Below are 21,353 nucleotides of genomic sequence, written 5' to 3' on the forward strand. Positions count from 1 at the left end.
CTTTCAGAAATTAGCACTACCCAAAGGTAGGTGCTAATTTCTTCGAGCACCGGGAAAGTGCACAGAAAAGCAGTAAAAAGTGCTTTTCTGTGCACCCTCCGACTTAATATCATGGCGATATTAAGTCGGAGGTCCCGAAGGGTAAAAAAAGTAAAAAAAAGAAGAAAAAAAAAGAATTTGAAGTCGGCCGGCGGCTGTCGGGTCGAAAACTGGATGCTCAATTTTGCCAGCGTCTGGTTTCTGAGCCCGTGGCTGTCAGCAGGCTCGAGAACCGACGCTGGCAAAATTGAGCATCGGCTGTCAAACCCGCTGACAGCCGCTGCTCCGGGCCAAAAGAAGGTGCTAGGGACACACCTAGCCCCTCCTTTTGCCCGTTTCTACCACCGGGCCTCATTTAAATACTGTATCGCGCGCACAGGCGAGTGGCCTGTGTGCTCTCCCGCAGACTTTACTGAATCGGCCCAATAGTTCCTGATTCCACCCCCTCAGAGTTTCATACCATCCCCCTAGTTCTACAGCTTTCTTTCCATTGGAAAATGTTTGATTCCTGTGCAACATTAATTTCTTTCAGGTACTGAGAAAAGTCTTTACCATATCTCCCCTGTCTCTCCTCTCCTTCAGGGCATAAATATTCAGGTCCTTCAGATTCATATGGCTTTCGATGCAGACCCTTTCTCTGGCAATCAAAATGGTCTTGGCATCAAAAGCAAATGAAACAGCACCAAAAAAAAAAAAATGAGAAGCAAATAAAAGTTCGGCTAAGCAAATAAACAAGAGCACAGATCTTCCTACTCACCCAATACTGAGAGACAGAGATAGCCACAGATGGGAAAACCCTCTGGGGTGTCCAGTCATTGTGAGATGCAAAATAGACTGTATAACAAATGAAGTTTAAGGTATACAGTAAGATTTATATAATTGGGGGGGGGGGGGGGGGAGATTCAGCTGCTAGACTCCATTGCCCTTAAAGGAAGTAAATTTATAGCAGGCTGTTATGTGCCCAAGTTACACCAGTTTTCAAAAGCAAACTTATTCATGTACAGTAAGCTCACTTTGAAAATGACCCCAGCAAAAGTACATGCGCACAATTGCACCTGCTATTTGGTGCATTCAGTTTTGCTGAGTGAATTTACATGCATACTACCTTCTGAAATCAAAAACATTGCGTGTAAGTCCCAATCCCACTCAGAATCCATCCCCTGGAATGCTCCTCCCCTATGCATATAAAAGAATGTGCATACAATGTGTATGCATACAATTTTAGCTGCATATTGTTTGCACAATTTATTAAAGTATTGATTTACCTGTAGAAATCCCTGCAGAAAGTCTTTCGTAGGTGTTCACTTTTAAAAGTCATGTACTTGTGTAAATGGCTATTTTCCCAGATAAAAAATGTTCTTGAAAATTACCCACCTTATATGTATTGTTCCACAGCATTCAAAAATTTACCTACATTTTTATGGCAGAATTCTTAGGGAGGGGGCTAGGCCAGGTGAAGCAACAAAGAGGTCAATATTCAAAAGCCAGTTAGAGGGCTAACTTACAAGTTATTCATCTAAATGGCAATTTGGCCATTTTGAGCTACGTATCCAGCTACATTTTGGCTGGATAATTCATTATCTGGCTATAATTTATCTGGATATAAAAGAGGCATTTCAGGGGGGGTTCTGGGGCATGATAAAGTTATCTGGCTAACTAAATTGAATTTCAGATATATCCAGCTGCGTTAGGCCTGCATCAGACCAAGCCTAAAGATATCTGGTTAGGTAGCGATGTGAAGCAAAAGAAAAACAAAAAAGTAAAGAGGCCCATGGACCGATTTCCTCTTCCCCCCTCCCAATTTACCTTGAAGCCCTATCGGGTCATGGACTCCCCACGCCACATCCCTTCCTAATTATAGAAAATGTTCTGATGTGCGCTGCAGGCCCCACCCCCCCCCCCCCCTTCTCCTTTTCTCAACCGTATAATATGATTCTGCCACCAGACCCTCCAGCCACCCCAGCTCCCTAGACCCTCCCCCCATCTCCCCCCAAAAGTAAAACAAATTCCCACTGGGAGCAGGTTCCCAACCTACCCACTTCAGGCACTGAGCTGTGTTGGAAGCCGACACTAGATACAGTTTAGGCTTCCAGTGCAGGAAGGGGAACCTATAGTCAGACATAGCTGGTTAGGTTTTTTTTTAGATATCATGTAGTTGCATAACTTTAGGCTAATATATTCAGGGGGATGCTGTGAGCATAAAATAGATAGGCCTTTTGTAGCAAAGAAAGTATTGCTCACAAGGTAATGAAACCAAAAGTGTTTGGCTCACAACCAATCTAATCTTGAGAGGGAACACAGCTTCCAAACTGTTCTTCCCTCCACCTCCATCCTCCCCCCAATGATAGCAACAAGTGGAATGTGTTGAAACAAGTCGAAAAACCACGATAAACCTTAGCACGTACTCAGTAGGGGTGTGCATTCGTATTGAACATAAATGTAAAACGCTACTTTTTTTTTTTTTTTAACTTAAAAAAGTGATGAGACATAAACGATCGGATTTCCAACTTATGCAACATAGCTATGTTGCATAAGTTGGAAATCGCGATTGTTGATCCAAAATAAAAATTTAAACCCCTCACCTTCCTTAATCCCCCCCCAAAGACTTACCACAACTCCCTGATCCAGCGAGGAGTGAGGACGCCATTTCTGAAAGCCTTTCCGAGGAGCACGTGACGTCGGCGCCACGTTGGAGTGACGCGGCGTCACGTGATTCCCCGCGGGTTCGCGCCGGAACGCTCGTTCGGCCCAAAAGGAACTTTTGGCCAGCTTGGGGGGGTCAGGAGGCCCCCCCAAGCTGGCCAAAAGTTCCTTTTGGGCCGAACGAGGGTGCCGGAGGGAACTCGCGGGGAATCACGTGACGCCGCGTCACGCCGACGTCACGTGATTCCCCGCGGGGTCGCTTCCGGGATCCTCGTTCAGCCCAAAAGGAACTTTTGGCCAGCTTGGGGGGGCCTCCTGACACCCCCAAGCTGGCCAAAAGTTCCTTTTGGGCCGAACGAGCGTTCCGGCGCGAACCCGCGGGGAATCACGTGACGCCGATGTCACGTGCTCCTTGCAAAGTTGGTCAGAAATGGCGTCCTGACCCCGCTGGACCACCAGGGAGTTGTGGTAAGTCTTGGGGGGGGGGGGGATTAAGGAGGGTGAGGGGTTTAAATTTTTATTTGCACATATGGACATATACTCAACTCATTGAATTCTGTTTATGCCATATTGACCGCAAATGGGACCCCCTTTGGGCATATGGACATATGAACTTAAACTTTTGCTCTGCTCATCCCTAGTACTCAGTATTTAATATAAGAACCCCCATCACCTCATTCTATAATGCTATGTAGGGAAGCACTCCTGAAGCTATGTCTATGCATGCTTTCCCCACTTGTAAGCACAAGATATGTTTTGTTTTGTTTGTTACTGAAGCCAATTCATTCTTTTGGTCTTTTAATTTTTCTGATTTAGGTGATTCCTTACTTGGCATTGAACTGGCCCAATAAACATGATTAAAAACATATTGTACTCACAGAAAGGATAGCACTTTGAAAAAAAAAAACCCTCAAACTATATGCCTGCAGCTCTCACATTCTTCCGAAATGTACAATTTTAAAGTCATTCCATCATGACTTTTCTTTAGCACGGAGCTGTAGTTGTTAAAATTAATAAACTAATGTCACAATACTGAATGGATGGCTTTCATAGATATTCTAACTGTACTGATTCTTTCCTCAAAACGCACAAACTTTCAAAATGAAAGAATGTAATATATGCATCCCATGATGAATTTGTAAGCATCACTTATACTATAATCTGTTAGGAACTATTTAAATTAGATTTTCAAGAATGTTATGCAGAAATCTTAGATACAAAACATTTAACAGATTGCTTGGATAGATATGTGCTGCAGCTCATGTGATAAGAGTCTGAGAGTGCTTTTTCCCTTTTTCATGATTGTATAGATCATAGGGGAGTCATAGTGCAGCAATCATTGTCACCTCCCTCCACGCCAGAGTGATTTCCAGGCGGTGAGATTTTGTTAAGGATCTCCCTTGGTGACTTCTTTTCCTGTCACCTTCAAGTACTTCATGCAGCATAGTATTTACCAGTAGCCAAACTGATAAACCCTTATAAAAGCATGTATATGTATGAGCATGCTTGAAGAGAAGAAAGTTTTGAAATGCTAAGTGAAAGATTATGCAGTTGGTAAAGAAAATATACTTTACCAAGAAGACTCAGGAAAAGTATTTGTATTTGACGAGAGAAGGGACTTGCCATGTTAAAGATCCACACTTTCAGATTCCCCTGTAGTGCAAGTTTTGATCTGTGATAGACTTTTTGAATATATATATTCTGTGGCAGAAAATAACCCCTTCAGGTGCTAAGAATACATCTCTGAATCCTGATCACATTCTGAACTGCTTGTAACTATACACATTATCTCCATAGCTGTGTTTCATCTTCTCTGCTTCCGTGTAGGCCAACCCAACGCTCTTCCCAGCCGTCTGGATTTTACTCTATCACTGCTAATTCTAAACATTGCCAGTAGGCCTAGAATGTTTCCTATGGAATAGAGGAAATGTGTGATTCCTTTTTACACCATGATATTTCCTCTTTCAGACAATAAATAAAACAAGACCCCCTGAGGATGTCCATAGTCCAGTCATTACTGAATAATGTCTGGACTCTTCAAACCCAGTTAAGGACTTCCTTTAGATCATGCATAAGCTTTGTAGCCTTTTCCTTAAATTTTAAATTTAGAGAGAACTAAGAAGATGAGACATCAATGGAATGATCCAATAGGGTAAATCTTTGAAGAAAATTTGAGGTTGATATTCAAAGGTATTCATCTGGATAATTTTTGAGTAATCTCAATAAACGCTGATGTTTGAATATTGTCTCCACTTATTCAGATAAATTGTATTTGGATTATACATTATACAGATAAGTAGGAAGTATTAAGTTATCCTGCAATGTGCTCCTGAATAACTTTAATCTTATCTGACTATATTCAAAAGAATATAAAGGTAAATAGTAAAGGTAATTTAAAAAAAAACAACCTAGTGAGTAATACAGCCCAATCCCCCACCCCTACGCCAGTGAAACAAATGAGATCCCTTCAGGTCAAGTCCAACTCTATGTTGCACTGCAGGTGGACACTTGGCCAGGTGCAGGATTGGTACGGCCCTCCAGTCGGACCCGGAGAGCACCTGCCACCAGGAGGCGGGGCACAGGAGGAGACAGAGGCTAGCTGGAGCTTCACCAATAGCAACCCAGGGTTCCCTCAGGTTGAGCCCTTAGTTACCCGGGCTGCCTGGTCTTAGGTGGGCCTCACAAGATCTCCTGGAGAGGAAATACAGAGGACTGCCCACCATGAACAAGGGTGCGCGGTTGGTCCAAATCGGAATGTCTAGCGGTCACAGGAGGCCAGAACAGAGAGTCCAAATGGAAAGCAAGGATCAAGGCCAGAGTAGTAGATCAGAATGGTCAGTTGAAACAGGGGTCAGTACCTGTAGTCTATCCGGAAGTGGTCAGTGTCCAGGCAGAGGCTGGTTTTCCCATGCTTGGCCCTTTAACTTCGGAAGAGCTCCGCGCACATGCTAGTGGGCGGGGCCCACACCGAGGAGGACGCCAAGCCCCGGCACGAGGACAGCTGTGATGAGGAAGGCCGTGAAGGAGCCGGGAACGCCCATGGAAGCCGCGGCCGAGCAGCATAGGGACTCAGGGTGGAGCTGGTGGATGGTCGGGCCAGGTGAGCAGGCCTGGCCACGAAGCTCAACAGTACCCCCCGTTCTAGGCCTCCCCCTTACTGGCCTGGGCTTATCAGGATGACTCCTGTGAAACTCTGCGAGGAGGTTCTTGTCATATATGTGGTGGGAGGGCACCCAGGAGTTCTCTTCCGGACCAAAGCCCTCCCACGACAGGAGGTATTCCCAATGACCTCCCTTTCACCGGACATCCAAAACTTCCCTAACTTGGAGGATGTCCTCGGGTTCAGCGGAGATCTGTGAAGGAGCGGGAGGTCTGCGAGAAGGCCAGTTCAAGACCAGAGGCTTCAATAGGGAGACATGGAAAGTATTGTGGATTCCCATAAAGGTAGGCAGTCGTAATTGATAAGTGACTGCTCCAATTCTGAGGATGATTGGAAATGGTCCAATGAACCTGGGAGCCAATCGCTGAGAATGCAGTCGTAACTTGATGTGTTTTGTATGGAGCCAAACCTTCTGGCCAGGTTGGACAGAGGCGCCATGCGAGAGTGGGTATCCGCAAAGCGTTTGGCTTTCTAGGCTGTGTGACCCAGTCTGTTCTTGACCTGATTCCAGAGACGGGGAATCATCTGTGCCATGGACTGGGCCACAAGTGAGGGTACGGAGAGTGGAACTGGAAGAGGCAAGTGTGGCTGGCAACCGAAGACCACGGAGAAAGGAAAGACGTTGGTGGCAGAGTCGAGATGAGTATTGTGGGACAACTCAGCCCAGGGCAAGAGGTCGGCCCAATTGTCCTATTGATCATTCACGTAGGATCTCAGGAAGGTCTTTAATGAATGTTTCATCCTCTCAGCTTGGCCGTTTGCTTGAGGGTGATAGGACGAGGTCAGGTTCAGGGTGATGTCGAACTTTGTGCATAGAGACTTCCAGTACTTGGTTGCAAATTGTGGTCCATGATCGGAAATGATCCCCTTGGGTAGGCCATGTAGTCAGAATATGTGATGTAGGAAGAGTTTTGACAACTCAGGAGCCGAAGGGAGTCTTTGGAGTGGAATGAAGTGGGCCATTTTTGAAAAGCAGTCAATAATAACCCAGATGGCCGTGTTGCCCTTTGATGGGGCAGATCGACTATGATGTCAGTAGAGATGCTTGACCAGGGTTCAGTGGGAGCCGGAAGAGGCTGGAGGAGTCCCCAAGGATGGCCTGTGGGAAGCTTCTGCTGTGCGCACATAAGATAGGAATCAACATAACTGTGGGAGTTCTTGACCATGCTGGGCAAAAGTAATGTCTTCTCAACATTTCAAGGGTCCGTGCTCGGCCGGGATGGCCAGCCAAATTTCAGTCATGGGCCCAGCGGAGGACGCGCTCTCGGAGACGGCGTGGGACCACCATTTTCCCATCTGGCACCGTGTGGGTAACTGCAAAGTTTATACAGGCTGGGTCAATGATGTGCTTGGGTGTTTCAGGCATATCTTCTGGATCAAGAGAGCGAGAGAGAGCATCCGCTCGGGTGTTCTTTGCAGCAGGGCGGTAGCGGAGCTCAAAGTTAAAGCGTTCAAAGAACAGCACCCAGTGGGCTTATCTGGGATTCAATAGTTGAGCTTCCTTTAAGGTATTCAAGGTTTTTATGATCTGTGAAGATCATGAATTTATGTTGGGCTCCTTCTAATCAGAGATGCCACTCTTGAAGAGCCAATTTCTCAGCTAAGAGCTCACGGTCACCAATGGTGTAGTTTTGCTCTGCGGGTGAAAACTTGTGAGAGTAGAAGGAGCAGGGTACTAGGACCCCCTTGGGAGAATATTGGCTCAGGACCACCCCTGCCCCAATGGCGGAGGCGTCAACTTCAACGATGAAGGGGGTTAGGATTTGGGTGATGTAGACAAGGTCTGGTGCAGAAGGCCTCTTTCAAGGTGTGGAAAGCCAATTGAGCCTTGGGGCTCCAGACTTGAAGGTTACTACCCTTCCTAGTCATGGCTGTGAGTGGAGCAGCGAGCATGGAGTAGTTAGCGAAGAAGTTCCTGTAATAAGGGGAAAGGGTGACAGCAGCGGCAGAAGTTCTTGAAGATGCAGGAGCAAAAAACAACAAGAGTGGGAAGAACACCCCAAGGCTTCAAAAGAGGACAGAAATAACAATGGCATAAACTCTCAAAGGCATCATGACAGGGGAATGAAGCAGAAAAGGTGGCAGGAAAAACCTAAGGAACTAATAAAGGAACAAAGCAGAACAAAGAGTGGCGTCAACACACCAAGATGCCATGAGAGGTGCAAAACAGTCCCCTGAAGTGGCAAGAACACCTCAAGGTGTGGGGTCTAGGGCAGAGGCTCTCAACGTTTTTTCTATCAGGACACACCTGAGAGATGATGCTCACATGCGTGACACACTGAGCACATGTGCATCATGAGACTTAATATAAGCATATACTCTGCATCCACAGGAGTTCCCCGCTTTCTAACAATGGGTGCAGAGCAGAACACAGACATTTCCCTGCACAATTCACGATACAAAAAAGATATTCTGATTCTGGTGTCATCTTAATAACAGCATCACAAATTCCTTCCACTACCAGGTGCACTATAAAATACAAACAACCCGAATCTGTACATGACTATCAAACCTGCCATATCTCAGCAGCACTAACGTCCAAGAAATGAATCAGCAATAGCCCTACCCATGAAAAAGCAGCAGTTCACTACCAGTGCAATATAATATTGAGAAGATACAAAAAATAAGGCTGATACAAACCTCTAGTAAAATACATCTCAGTCACTTACACACAGAACACAGACAGACCTGCCTTCACCAAATATAGAATAAAAGACCACAAATTACAAATGTAGAAACAAAACCAGGATTGGAAACCCCAAAACCACCTTCTGCATGCAGTGCAAAACTGGAAACTAGAAACAAAAATACATTTTTTCCTATATAAGCAAAGTTCAAAGAGAGAAGAAATGGCTGCATATTCTCAAAACCGACATAGTATGGCCCTTGTACCCAGTCACTCTCCTTCATGCCCCCATCACCCCTCACTTCTCTCAACTACTCAATCATCCTTTCACATGCTCATATCCCTGTCTAACATTCCCAACATCCCTACCCCATATCCTCTATCCCATGTTCCCTCTCTCCTCTGTACAACTCTTTCTGTCCTTCCCTCTGCCCTTCCCTACCCAGAATATTCTGACCATCTCTTTCCTATCCCTTCCTGCTCAGCATCCCCACTCACTGCTCCCATCTCCCCAACCCAGTTGCCCCACACCGCCACTCCTTGTATTAGTTAAAATTTGTAACCTATCATTAAAATCATCCATTCTACCTGAAGACTGGAGGGTGGCCAATGTAACCCCAATATTTAAAAAAGGCTCCAGGGGTGATCCGGGTAACTATAGACCAGTGAGCCTAACTTCAGTGCCGGGAAAAATAGTGGAAACTATCCTCAAGATCAAAATTGTAGAGCATATAGAAAGACATGATTTAATGGGACACAGTCAACATGGATTTACCCAAGGGAAGTCTTGCCTAACAAACCTGCTTCATTTTTTTGAAGGGGTTAATAAACATGTGGATAAAGGTGAACCGGTAGATGTAGTGTATTTGGATTTTCAGAAGGCGTTTGACAAAGTCCCTCATGAGAGGCTTCTACGAAAACTAAAAAGTCATGGGATAGGAGGCGATGTCCTTTCGTGGATTACAAACTGGTTAAAAGACAGGAAACAGAGAGTAGGACTAAATGGTCAATTTTCTCAGTGGAAAAGGGTAAACAGTGGAGTGCCTCAGGGATCTGTACTTGGACCGGTGCTTTTCAATATATATATCAATGATCTGGAAAGGAATACGATGAGTGACGTTATCAAATTTGCAGATGATACAAAATTATTCAGAGTAGTTAAATCACAAGCAGACTGTGATACATTACAGGAGGACCTTGCAAGACTGGAAGATTGGGCATCCAAATGGCAGATGAAATTTAATGTGGACAAGTGCAAGGTGTTGCATATAGGGAAAAATAACCCTAGCTGTAGTTACACGATGTTAGGTTCCATATTAGGAGCTACCACCCAAGAAAGAGATCTAGGCGTCATAGTAGATAATACATTAAAATCGTCAGCTCAGTGTGCTGCAGCAGTCAAAAAAGCAAATAAAATGTTAGGAATTATTAGGAAGGGAATGGTTAATAAAACGGAAAATGTCATAATGCCTCTATATCGCTCCATGGTGAGATCACACCTTGAATACTGTGTACAATTCTGGTCGCCGTATCTCAAAAAAGATATAGTTGCAATGAAGAAGGTACAGAGAAGGGCAACCAAAATGATAAAGGGGATGGAACAGCTCCCCTATGAGGAAAGGCTGAAGAGGTTAGGGCTGTTCAGCTTGGAGAAGAGACGGCTGAGGGGGGATATCATAGAGGTCTTTAAGATCATGAGAGGTCTTGAACGAGTAGATGTGACTCGGTTATTTACACTTTCGAATAATAGAAGGACTAGGGGGCATTCCATGAAGTTAGCAAGTAGCACATTTAAGACTAATCGGAGAAAATTCTTTTTCACTCAACGCACAATAAATCTCTGGAATTTGTTGCCAGAGGATGTGGTTAGTGCAGTTAGTGTAGCTGGGTTCAAAAAAGGTTTGGATAAGTTCTTGGAAGAGAAGTCCATTAACTGCTATTAATCAAGTTTACTTAGGGAATAGTCACTGCTATTAATTGCATCAGTAGCATGGGATCTTCTAGGTGTTTGGGTAATTGCCAGGTTCTTGTGGCCTGGTTTGGCCTCTGTTGGAAACAAGATGCTGGGCTTGATGGACCCTTGGTCTGACCCAGCATGGCAATTTCTTATGTTCTTATGTTCTTATGTCCATTTCTCCACTTCCATCTCTCTTCCCTGCCCAGCAGCCTCCAGCCCCTCTTTCCTCCGCCTCTCCCTACCCAGCAACCACAACTTCCTTTCCTTCACCCCTGACTCCCTCTCTCCCTATGCCTTCCTCCCCACAAACTTTGAACTCCTGTCTTCCCATGCCTTCCTGCCCAGTACATTTCCCCATCTTCCTGGCTCCCAGCCAGCATAAAAGACTTTTCCAATCCAGAGTCTCCCTCCCTCTTTATTGGTGGCAGATGAGGGCAAGAAGCTTTGAGGAGAGGAAGATGAGGAGGCAAGCAGCAGCAGATCTACAGAGCATGCAACTTTGCCCCTTATGCTCCTGTTTTCACATCCAGGCCCCATGGGGTGAAGAGAGCATAAGCAGCCTCACTGTTAAGCCAGGCAGAAGAAAATAAAGTTATCTTGCCAAACCCATATGAACAGGAGTTGGTGGTATCACACCAACCTCCCTCTAACCAGGAAGAGGAGAAGAAAACAAGAGCAGCTTCCTGTCATACCCAATAAAAGAGATGTCAGCAACACCTGCCCAGACTGATGAGGAAAGATCAGTCTTCTGCTGGCTCTATAACACATCTCCTGGGACTTTGAAACATTAGTGTGTCCCACTAACCACTAGTCTAGGGTATGACAGCAAGACAGAGGGACAGTAAGATCCTCAAGTTATAAAGTCTGTATATGGCAACAATGCTTAGTGGAAGATGAACCCCTATGATATAGAATAAGAGGTATAGCAACAAGACAGAATGGCATAAAAGATGTCTGATGAAGCACTCACCATTTGCTGATGAAGCACTTGCCACTTATTAGATTTAGTACAATAGAATGATTTGTCATCAATATCATTTTTGTGACATAAGCTTTTATTGTATTCCCTACTTGAAACTGATCATGCTTCAGGGTGGAATTTGTTTTGGGGGGGTTGTGAAATTTTGGTTTCCTATTGAAACTTTTGTCACAATCAAAACATGATAATAGTCTTTGATCAGTGTGGCTTTCCTGATAATTTGTGATGTTTTCTTTATTAAGAAAGCTTTTCCTATATTCTGTAGCTGAAGATAGTCTCTTCTCTTTGTTGTTTTTTCTGGTGTTGGATTAGTCCTCTCTTCCTAATGAAACCTGTGAGGTGGACCTTTGCCGCTATGGTGAGATTGACACAACTTATACGGCAAGCCCTGTAGGCCCTCACCGACAGCTGGCAAAGATTCTATGGTGGGAAAATAGTTGAAAGCTTCTTCTTTACCAGCCCCTTTCCCTTCATGTTAAGCCTTTGAGTTCCTTGAGCTAGCAGGACTTAGGCAAGAATCTCTAGGAGAATGGGATAGATGGTAGTCCAGGGCCAGGCAAGAGTTAAAGGCAGGCAGCAAGCAAACAAGGTCAATGTCCAGGCAAGGGGGTCAGTGGCAGGTGGCAGTCAAGAGTAGTCAATATCCAGGTAAGAGGGCAATTCAAGTGGTCAATATGAAGAGAAGACAAGGATGAGGCAGCACAGGCTAGAGAGATAAAGCAAAGCTAAATGATGCAGGGCAGGCTGGATGGCAGGGCCAGTTAGAAGGACTAGGCAAGGCTGGATGAGGCAAGGCTAGAAGAATAGCAACATGCACTACACCAGGTAGTACGTGTTGCTATTGCTGAGGCAAGGTAGGGACATCAGGCAAGTCCCAATATTGGCCAAGAAGTGTGATGCCATCAATGGGTATCTCAGCCTTTTTCCACCATGGGCCCTTTAAATGAAGCAATGTCAGGAATGCGTGTGTGTATGGAGGGAGTCTGGAAGTGGAAGCTTTGGTGGTGTCCTGCCATGGGAAGGAGTCTGGCAGAATTCTGCCGCAAAAGTAGGGCCCTGTGGTGTCTGGGGTAAGCGTGGCCAGTCATGGGGTCTCCCACAGCCAGCCAAACGTAACAAAACTTTTACCACATTCAGAACATGTCAAAGGTCTCTCCTGTGCATCTTTTCTGTTGTACCTGTATTCCTTCCATCTGACAGGATTGTTGTGAACAATACGTCTCAGTATTATCAGGAAAGAAGAAGTGTGAGAGAACTAGACTGGGCTCTTAGAGAACCAGAAAAAATGAGTATTTTTTTATTTTTCAAAAATTTTTAAGGGACAAAATACTCCAATATAACCAACAAACAAACAGATTGAGAGAACTAGGCTGGGATTTTAGAGGGATGGAACAAAATGAAGAACCAGAAAAGAGGTGGAGGGAGAAGAGAAACTTGTATTTTTTTTTTTTATAAACTTTTTTTCTGGGGACAAAACACCCCAATAAAACCAACAAGCAAATTGGGTGGGAGAACTAGTCTGATATCCAAACAGCAAACAACATGAAGGCACCAAAACTCCCATGCTAGTACATAATAGGCATGGCAGATAGGCATAGTAACCCTAAGCTGGTATATCAGAGGCATGGCAGGTAGGCAGAGGAGTAGCAGCAAAACCTCTAAGGTAGAATATTAAGGTCACTTCGCTTTACCAATCCTTTCTTTCACTTGAACTTTTGCCAACCCAATCTCTTTTCTTGACTCTAAGCTTACCTGATACTCTTCCTTGCGTTTATCTTTTTGAGATTCTTTGTTGTTTTTTTTTATTCTTTTTGACATATTTTTAGCCACCTGTTTGGATAACCATTTCAGTTTCTTTTTTCTTCCTGATTTTATTTAACTTTATTCATAAAGATTTACTGTCATTAGTTGTTGCGGTCTCTACCACTTCCCTCCGCTTAGGGCTCAAACCCGCCTACCTCCGTTTCAGGAATCACCGCATTCCGCCCGCTCTGGACCCCGGGGGCTTCTCTCACACCACGTGGCGGCCGCCATTACGTGCCTGCTTCTCGTCAGTCTTGCGCGCGCGCGAGGACGCCCGTCTTGAGCGCTCAACTCCCAGAAGCCTGGCCCCGCCCGTGCTGCTGACGTCACGCCCAAGCCCCGATATAACCGGCACTCAAACTCTCTCTCATCACCTTGCAACAAGGTTCACAACTCCATAGTTGTTCTTAGTTGCGTTCCTGGTGATCTCCACGTTTCCTGCTTCTGACTCCGGTTTGCTTCCGACTCCGCTTCAGCCTGCTGCCTGCCTCTGACTCCGGTTTGCTTCTGACTTCCGCTTCAGCCTGTGGCCTGCCTCTGACCCCGGTTTGCCTCTGACTCCGCTTCTGCCTGCTGCCTGCCTCTGACCCCGGTTTGTCTCTGACTCCGCTTCTGCCTGCTACCTGCCTCTGAATCCGGTTTGCCTCTGACTCCGCTTCAGCCTGCAGCCAGCCTCTGACCCCAGCCTGCTTCCGCTTCAGCCTACATCCTGCTTCAGCCTCCGGTTTGCTACCGACTCCGCTTCAGCCTACAGCCTGCTTCAGCCTCCGGTTTACCACCGACTCCGCTTCAGCCTACAGCCTGCTTCAGCCTCCGGTTTGCTACAGACTCCGCTGCCCTGCCTTCAGCCAGCCCTCGCCCTGTACAGCCGGTCCCCTGCTTCCCAGGTACCTTGGACTTCCTATCCTTCCTGTTTGCTCTGGTCCCGGTCTAAGCCTATCTCAGCCCCTGGACTTTCTGCCTCTATTCCAAGTCCCGAGGTCCCAGTGCCCTACGGGCTCCTCCCAGGGGGTTCCTGGTTCCCGGGTGAACACCTCCTGCTTGTGGCTCCGCCCCCTGGCCTACCCTGTCACCCTAGGTAGGCCGGCCCAAGGGTCCACTATCTCGCCAGCAGTGTCCACCTGCAACATTAGTATGTATCATTTTAGTTTGGTTCACTGTTATTTCACCTCAACTATCTTTCAGCCTTCCAGCCTCACTTCAAGATATTTCCCCATTTTACCAAAATCAGTATTTTTCAAATCCAGAACTTTGATTTTTGTGTGACTTCTCTCCATCAAACATACTATTACTTCAAACCATACCATCACTTGTGCTTAGTTGGCACCCTACCAGGACATTAGGGATACTGGCTCCATTTGTGAGTATGTGATCCAGTATCATCCCTCCCCTCATGGACTCCATCACCATTTGTTTGAGGAGAGTCCCTTGAAGGGCATCCATAATCTCTCTACTTCCTATAGATTCTGCCGAAGGGATACTCCAGTCCACATCCAGCAGGTTAAATTCTTCAACCAGCAATACTTCTTCCTTCCTTCCCACCTTTTGGATCTTTGGCCAGATCTCTCTCCAGCTCTTCTGTCTGAGATAGAGGCCTGTAGACCACACCAGTGGAAATGGAAGTACCATCATCTCTTTTTAAGGCAGTCCAGAGCGCTTCTTCCTTTCCCCATGTTCCCTGCATTTCTGTTGCTTGGATATGATTTTTGACATAAAGAGCTACTTCTCACTATTTTGTGTTATCTTTGTCCTTCCCAAACAGATTTTAGCCCAGTATAGCTATATCCCATTCATGAGGCTCACTGAACCACATCTCTTTAAAAGCAAAAATATCTCCATCTTTAGGGTCTGCCGATCTAGAACTTTCCTACTCAGACTATGAGTATTTTTGTTCATAGCTTTCCAGCTGCTCCTCCTGGTATCCTTTTCTACTCTTTTACTGTATATGTGGACTACTGAGCTGACTTCTTTTGTTATTTTCTCCACACACTTCATATGTTTGTTCAGGGAGACATTACAAATCCATTTGCTTCCATCTGCCATCCCCATCTGATGAAATATGATCTCTTTTTCTCACTTAAGATTATTTTTCCTGATGTAGGCCATCTTTACTGTATAACCTTTTACTGTTCCATATGTGGCTCCAGACCCCAGTATATCAAAAACCTTCTTTATATCACTTTCTGAGCAAAATATTGATGGTGTCTAGACGGCATAGCTTTTCCTCTCCCCTTTATAAGTAATACTTTTGAAAAAACTATAGACTTCCCTAGAGTATGGAAGTCTTTCTGTATTGCAGAGATGCTGTTTCCAGCAATACCTTCTCTCCTTGCCAGCTTACAGAATATTGATCTCTGAATGTTTAACTGTTTCTTCTATGGCATGGGCTTAAGAGGATGTACTCTACATTTTTCCTTAACTCAGCTTGAACTGCCAGCATTATATTCATTTTATAAAGTACTATAATGCCAATCTGATTTGAGATATCATACATTGAACAGTATTACTCTATATCACACATTTAAAAAAAAATTCAAAAAGGACCTAAAAACACTAATGTTCCACAAATTCTACACTGACCCTCAGACGTCTGATCATCCCAACTCCCAACTGAACTCTCAGCTGTAAACCTCTTAATACATTCTCTTCACCCTGAACCTGCATACCCTCCTCATCCAACCTAATAATTCTCTCTGGACTTGATATGCTTATTTCTGATATTGTTCAAGACCTGGCTGTTTAAAAAAGCTTTCCCGGACACCGATTAATTCTATTCAGCCAGATTCTACCACTTCCACATGTAAAAATGTTATTACTAATGTAAATACCTATACCTAATGTTATTCTCTCCCTTTTCTTCTCTCCTCCCAGTTCTATTACCTTGTTATTTGTAACTGCTTCCTTCTATACTAATAGGTTATTGAATTGTTCACTGTACACCCCTGTTATATGTAAACCGGCATGATGTGTTTGCAACATGAATGCCGGTATATAAAAATTTTAAATAAATAAATAAAATAAATAAATAAATTGTTTTTACTGTTGCACAACTACTAAGAAAATGTATAACGTTCACATTGTTTTTCTGTTACACAACTGCTAAGAAAAATGTATACTTTTGTAAACCGTTATGATGGCTCTACCGAATGACGGTATATAATAGGGATGTGAATCGTTTTAGGACGATTAAAATTATCGTCCGATAATTTTAATATCGTCTTAAACCGTAATGGAACACAATACAATAGAGATTCTAACGATTTATCGTTATAAATCGTTAGAATCGTGATCCGGCACACTAAAACCCCCTAAAACCCACCCCCGACCCTTTAAATTAAATCCCCCACCCTCCCGAACCCCCCCCCAAATGACTTAAATAACCTGCGGGTCCAGCGGCGGTCTGGAACGGCAGCGGTCCGGAACGGGCTCCTGCTCCTGAATCTTGTTGTCTTCAGCCGGTGCCATTTTCCAAAATGGCGCTGAAAAATGGCGGCGGCCATAGACGAACACGATTGGACGGCAGGAGGTCCTTCCGGACCCCCGCTGGACTTTTGGCAAGTCTCGTGGGGGTCAGGAGGCCCCCCACAAGCTGGCCAAAAGTTCCTGGAGGTCCAGCGGAGGTCAGGGAGCGATTTCCCGCCGCGAATCGTTTTCGTACGGAAAATGGCGCCGGCAGGAGATCGACTGCAGGAGGTTGTTCAGTGAGGCGCCGGAACCCTCGCTGAACGACCTCCTGCAGTCGATCTCCTGCCGGCGCCATTTTCCGTACGAAAACGATTTGCGGCGGGAAATCGCTCCCTGACCCCCGCTGGACCTCCAGGCCTTTGGTGTGAAGACACTATAATATCAATTCATTGTTGGCTGTTTTCTCACAAATTCAGCGGGGACTGCACACATATGCCGATGAGCTTGCTCACATAAATATAATTATACAGGATTAACAATAGGGTCTTAGATTATGATTTTATGCATGTCAAATGGTATTTATGCACATAAACTCCAAAAATGAATGAATCAAATTGAAAAAAAATGCACCAATAATAAAGAATGGAAAGAATAACCAATCCAAAAATGTTTTTTTGCACATTCCTATTAGATATGTCAGAAACATTTAGAGTCGTTTTTATCTCTATCAAGATCTGAGATTTGCTGTTCTTATTTCTAAACTCTAGGCCATATGTCCTTGAAAATATTATATACTGTAATTTTCATTTTTATGAAATATTTGTAGTGCTTTGAATTAAGCAGCACTTATAATGGTTAGGCTAAGGGTTTGTAAGACAATTTCCTTGTTTTCCTGTTCATTAGAAACTACTTTATTGGTTTGGTGCTAATGGTGTGGTAAATGGGTAAAGTGCAAGGGGAGCAGTTTGCAATGTATGTGGTGTCCACAGACCTTAAAAGTCTCTTTATTTGTGGAATGTGAACACAAGGAAGGCATAAAGACTGAAACAATTCACTTACAGAAACTCTTGCTTGGCTGTTTAAAGGATACTCTGTGTAATAAAAGTTGTTATATCAACAAAGAAACCACCAACATTAAAGCACACTTATCACTAAACATAAGAAATGTTTACAAAAAAGTGTTATGAATGCTCTCATGGTGCCTCAGTTTGTAAAGCCAGGATATCAATTAGAAAATCTGTCCTTTTTTGTTATAGATTTGATGGCATAGAATCAAGGAGGTGATGATTTCTTTTTCCTGCTCTCTAGACATGGGGCAGACTGGATTCATGAAATGGACTCTGTGACAATGCAAAATATGAACCTGGATATCGATTTTGAACGAGGGAGGAAGTTATTTTGTGCTCATTTTGTTTCCTTTACTGTTACTTTCATTTGCATGTCTCTTTTATCTTTGGCTTAGAGTTTCAAGTGGGTGGTGTTGGTCATTTGCTAAGAGATATGTTTGCGCTCCTTGGGCCTGATATAAAGGGTCACACAGTGACCAGACCCAACCATCAGCATCCCAGAGCTCTCCTTCAATCTGTCTCCCACCAAGCAAGCTGACTGGCTTCTGGGAATTATGGGGTTCATCCAGCAGGGGGGAGGTAGAATCGCCTGGGCCCCGGGTGCACTGGTGGTTACCTCAGTCCTTGTCATAATGTGACGCCTCACTTTTCTCACTCTCTCGTTCCCTCTGGTCAGTAAATACTCAGAAAAAGAGGATGTCTTCCTGGAGGGCCTTCTTCATGTTTCATCACCTACAGTAAAGAGATTAAATGTTACAAGAGAATCTTCATTTAGTTATCAGACACCTGTTTTGTGGAACTTCCTTCCTCTGGATATTCTCCCTAAATCTATTTGCGGTTCAGAAAACCAGAAAAGACATCATTCTTTTATCAATCGTTTAGGGGATTATTTTCCAAAGGCTTATTGCACGCGATACGGCCGAATCTCGTGAAATAAGCTTCTATCGCACGCGAAAAGGCCCTTTTCGTGTGCGATAGCATGCAAATTAGATTGGGGTAGAGTCAGGGCAGGGAGGGGCGGAGTCATGGTGGGGAGGGGGTGGAGTCGGTGGTGGCTTCGCTGCTGGCGATAATGTTACTAACGTTATTGTCGGCAGTAGCTTGCCGAATAGCACCACCTTTCACGGTGGCGCTATTTGATGTGAAAGCCGGCAGCCGGTACACCGCGGCCACTGAAATCGCACCGCTGTGGTGCGAAGGCTGCGGGCTTTCACAGGCCCACCCCCCTTCACCCTCCGCCCCCCGTTTTCACAGGATTCATCATTCTGTGAAGAATGATGAATCCAGGCCTTAGTTATTATTTAAGTCTTAGTTTCAGGTTTATGCAGCAATCTGTTATTATTTTTCTTTTGTTTTGTTTGAAATGTTACATTTTATTATGTATTTTAGTTTTTAGTATGATTTTAACTGTTGGATTATGAGGGTATTTTAATGTAAACTCAACTGTCTAACACGCTTTTACAGGCAGGTATAAAAATTTTAATAAATGAAAAGAAATGAAAGATCAGACACCTTAGAATAAGATTCTGAGTCCAATGGTGGTGTTCAATGAAATAATACTTTACTTAATCTTGGTAATCCAAAGCCACATGAAAAGGGTGAAAATCATAAGCAACATAAGAAAAAATACAGAAGAGAAAAATCACAGTATCCTTTTCCACATTAATCCTCTTCACTCTGCTGTTCAACCCAGAATTAGTGTTCATGAACCCCTCCTTCAAAAAAACTCTGTGGTAATCAAAACTCTTCTAAAAACAGTTCTTGCAAAAATCAGTTTTAACATCAAAGGACACAACCCTCCTTTTTCGGGCTGAAGGGGAGTGCAGAATCCTGACTGAGATCAGCCTGATTGAGATCACCCTGCTGATATTGAGCACAGAGAATCCAGTCCGTTAGCCATGGAAGTTTTACTCCAGCAATCAAAAGCGGTCAAATAAAACGAAAATAACACTCAGCTCTTCTCAAGGCTAAAAGCCACTCTCCTCTTAAAATTCTTTTCCCAATATATAGACATTTACATAACATAACATTGTAATGACGGCAGAAAAAGACCAAAATGGTCCATCTAGTCTGCCCAGCAAGCTTCCCAAGGTAGTAACTGCCGCTCCGTGCAGGTTACCCCCCCCCCCCCCCCCATTTCAGTTAAGGGTAGTAACTACCACTCAGTGCTGGTTAAGCTTTTTTATTTATTTCCATCCTCAAGCCTTTTGGGATCCACAGTGTTTATCCCATGCCCCTTTGAAATCCTTCAAAGTTTTAGTCTTCACCACTTCCTCTGGAAGGGCATTCCAGGCATCCACCACCCTCTCCGTGAAGAAATATTTCCTGACATTGGTTCTGAGTCATCCTCCCTGAAGTTTTGTTTTGTGAACCCTAGTTCTAGTGGATTCATTCCAGCAGAAATGGTTTGTTGTTGACCATGGATCATTAAAACCATTCAGGTGGAGAAGAAATTTGGACACCAAGATTCTTTTTGCCTGTATTCCCTGCGCTGGTGGCCCAAACATTTGAGCCTATTGGGACTCCTCTATCCAAAAATATTATTGCAGCTAAAGAGGCTCCAACCTCTTCAGCTTCTCCTATCTCTCTCCCTCTGAGCATACTTCATCAGGTTATATATATAGGAGCATCAGGACCAGTCCTAAAAAAGGCAGGGAAAAATCCCAGGGAAAGATCTAATATGTAAAACCTCCCAAAGCCAGTAATGTAGAGGGAAATGTCTAGTAAAAAAGCAAAGCCTTCTTTACACATATATCTTTTGGGTTTAAGTTCTTGATTAGGGTCCTATGCATAAAAAGTCATACTAAAAAGCTTTTAGCATGAGCACACAAAAATATTAAACTTGTATGCATAGAAACATAAAAATGATGGCAGAAAATGACCAAATGATCCACCCAGTTTGCCCAGAAAGCTTATGCCAATATCTGCCGCACTGTACAGGTTACCCCCATGCTTACCAGTTTCCCAGACCATAAAGGTTGGGCCCTCATCAGCTGCTGTTTGAATCCAATTTCTCTTTACTCTTGATGTGGAAGCAGAGAGCATATAAGAACATAAGAAATTGCCATACTGGGTCAGACCAAGGGTCCATCAAGCCTAGCATCCTGTTTCCAACAGAGGCCAATCCAAGTCACAAGTACCTGGCAAGTACCCAAACATTAGAGAGATCACAAACTACTATTTCTTATTAATTACCATAATATAGTTTATGGATTTAACCTCTATAACTTATCCAAACCTTTTTTAAACCCAGTATCACTAACTGCTGAGACCACATTCTCTGGCAATGAATTCCAGAGTTTAACTATGCACTGAATTTATTTTAAAAGAGCTACTTGCTAACTTCAGGGAGTGCCCCCTGGTCCTTCTATTATCTGATAGATTAAATAACCAATTTAAGAACATATGAACATAAGAACATAAGAAATTTCCATGCTGGGTCAGACCAAGGGTCCATCAAGCCCAGCATCCTGTTTCCAACAGAGGCCAATCCAGGCCACAAGAACCTGGCAATTACCCAAACACTAAGAAGATCCCATGCTACTGATGCAATTAATAGCAGTGGATATTCCCTAAGTCAATTTGATTAATAGCAGTTAATGGACTTCTCCTCCAGAACTTATCCAAACCTTTTTTGAACCCAGCTACACTAACTGCACTAACCACATCCTCTG

Source organism: Rhinatrema bivittatum, chromosome 2, assembly GCF_901001135.1.
Source record: "Rhinatrema bivittatum chromosome 2, aRhiBiv1.1, whole genome shotgun sequence".
In the NCBI taxonomy this organism is placed as follows: domain Eukaryota; kingdom Metazoa; phylum Chordata; class Amphibia; order Gymnophiona; family Rhinatrematidae; genus Rhinatrema; species Rhinatrema bivittatum.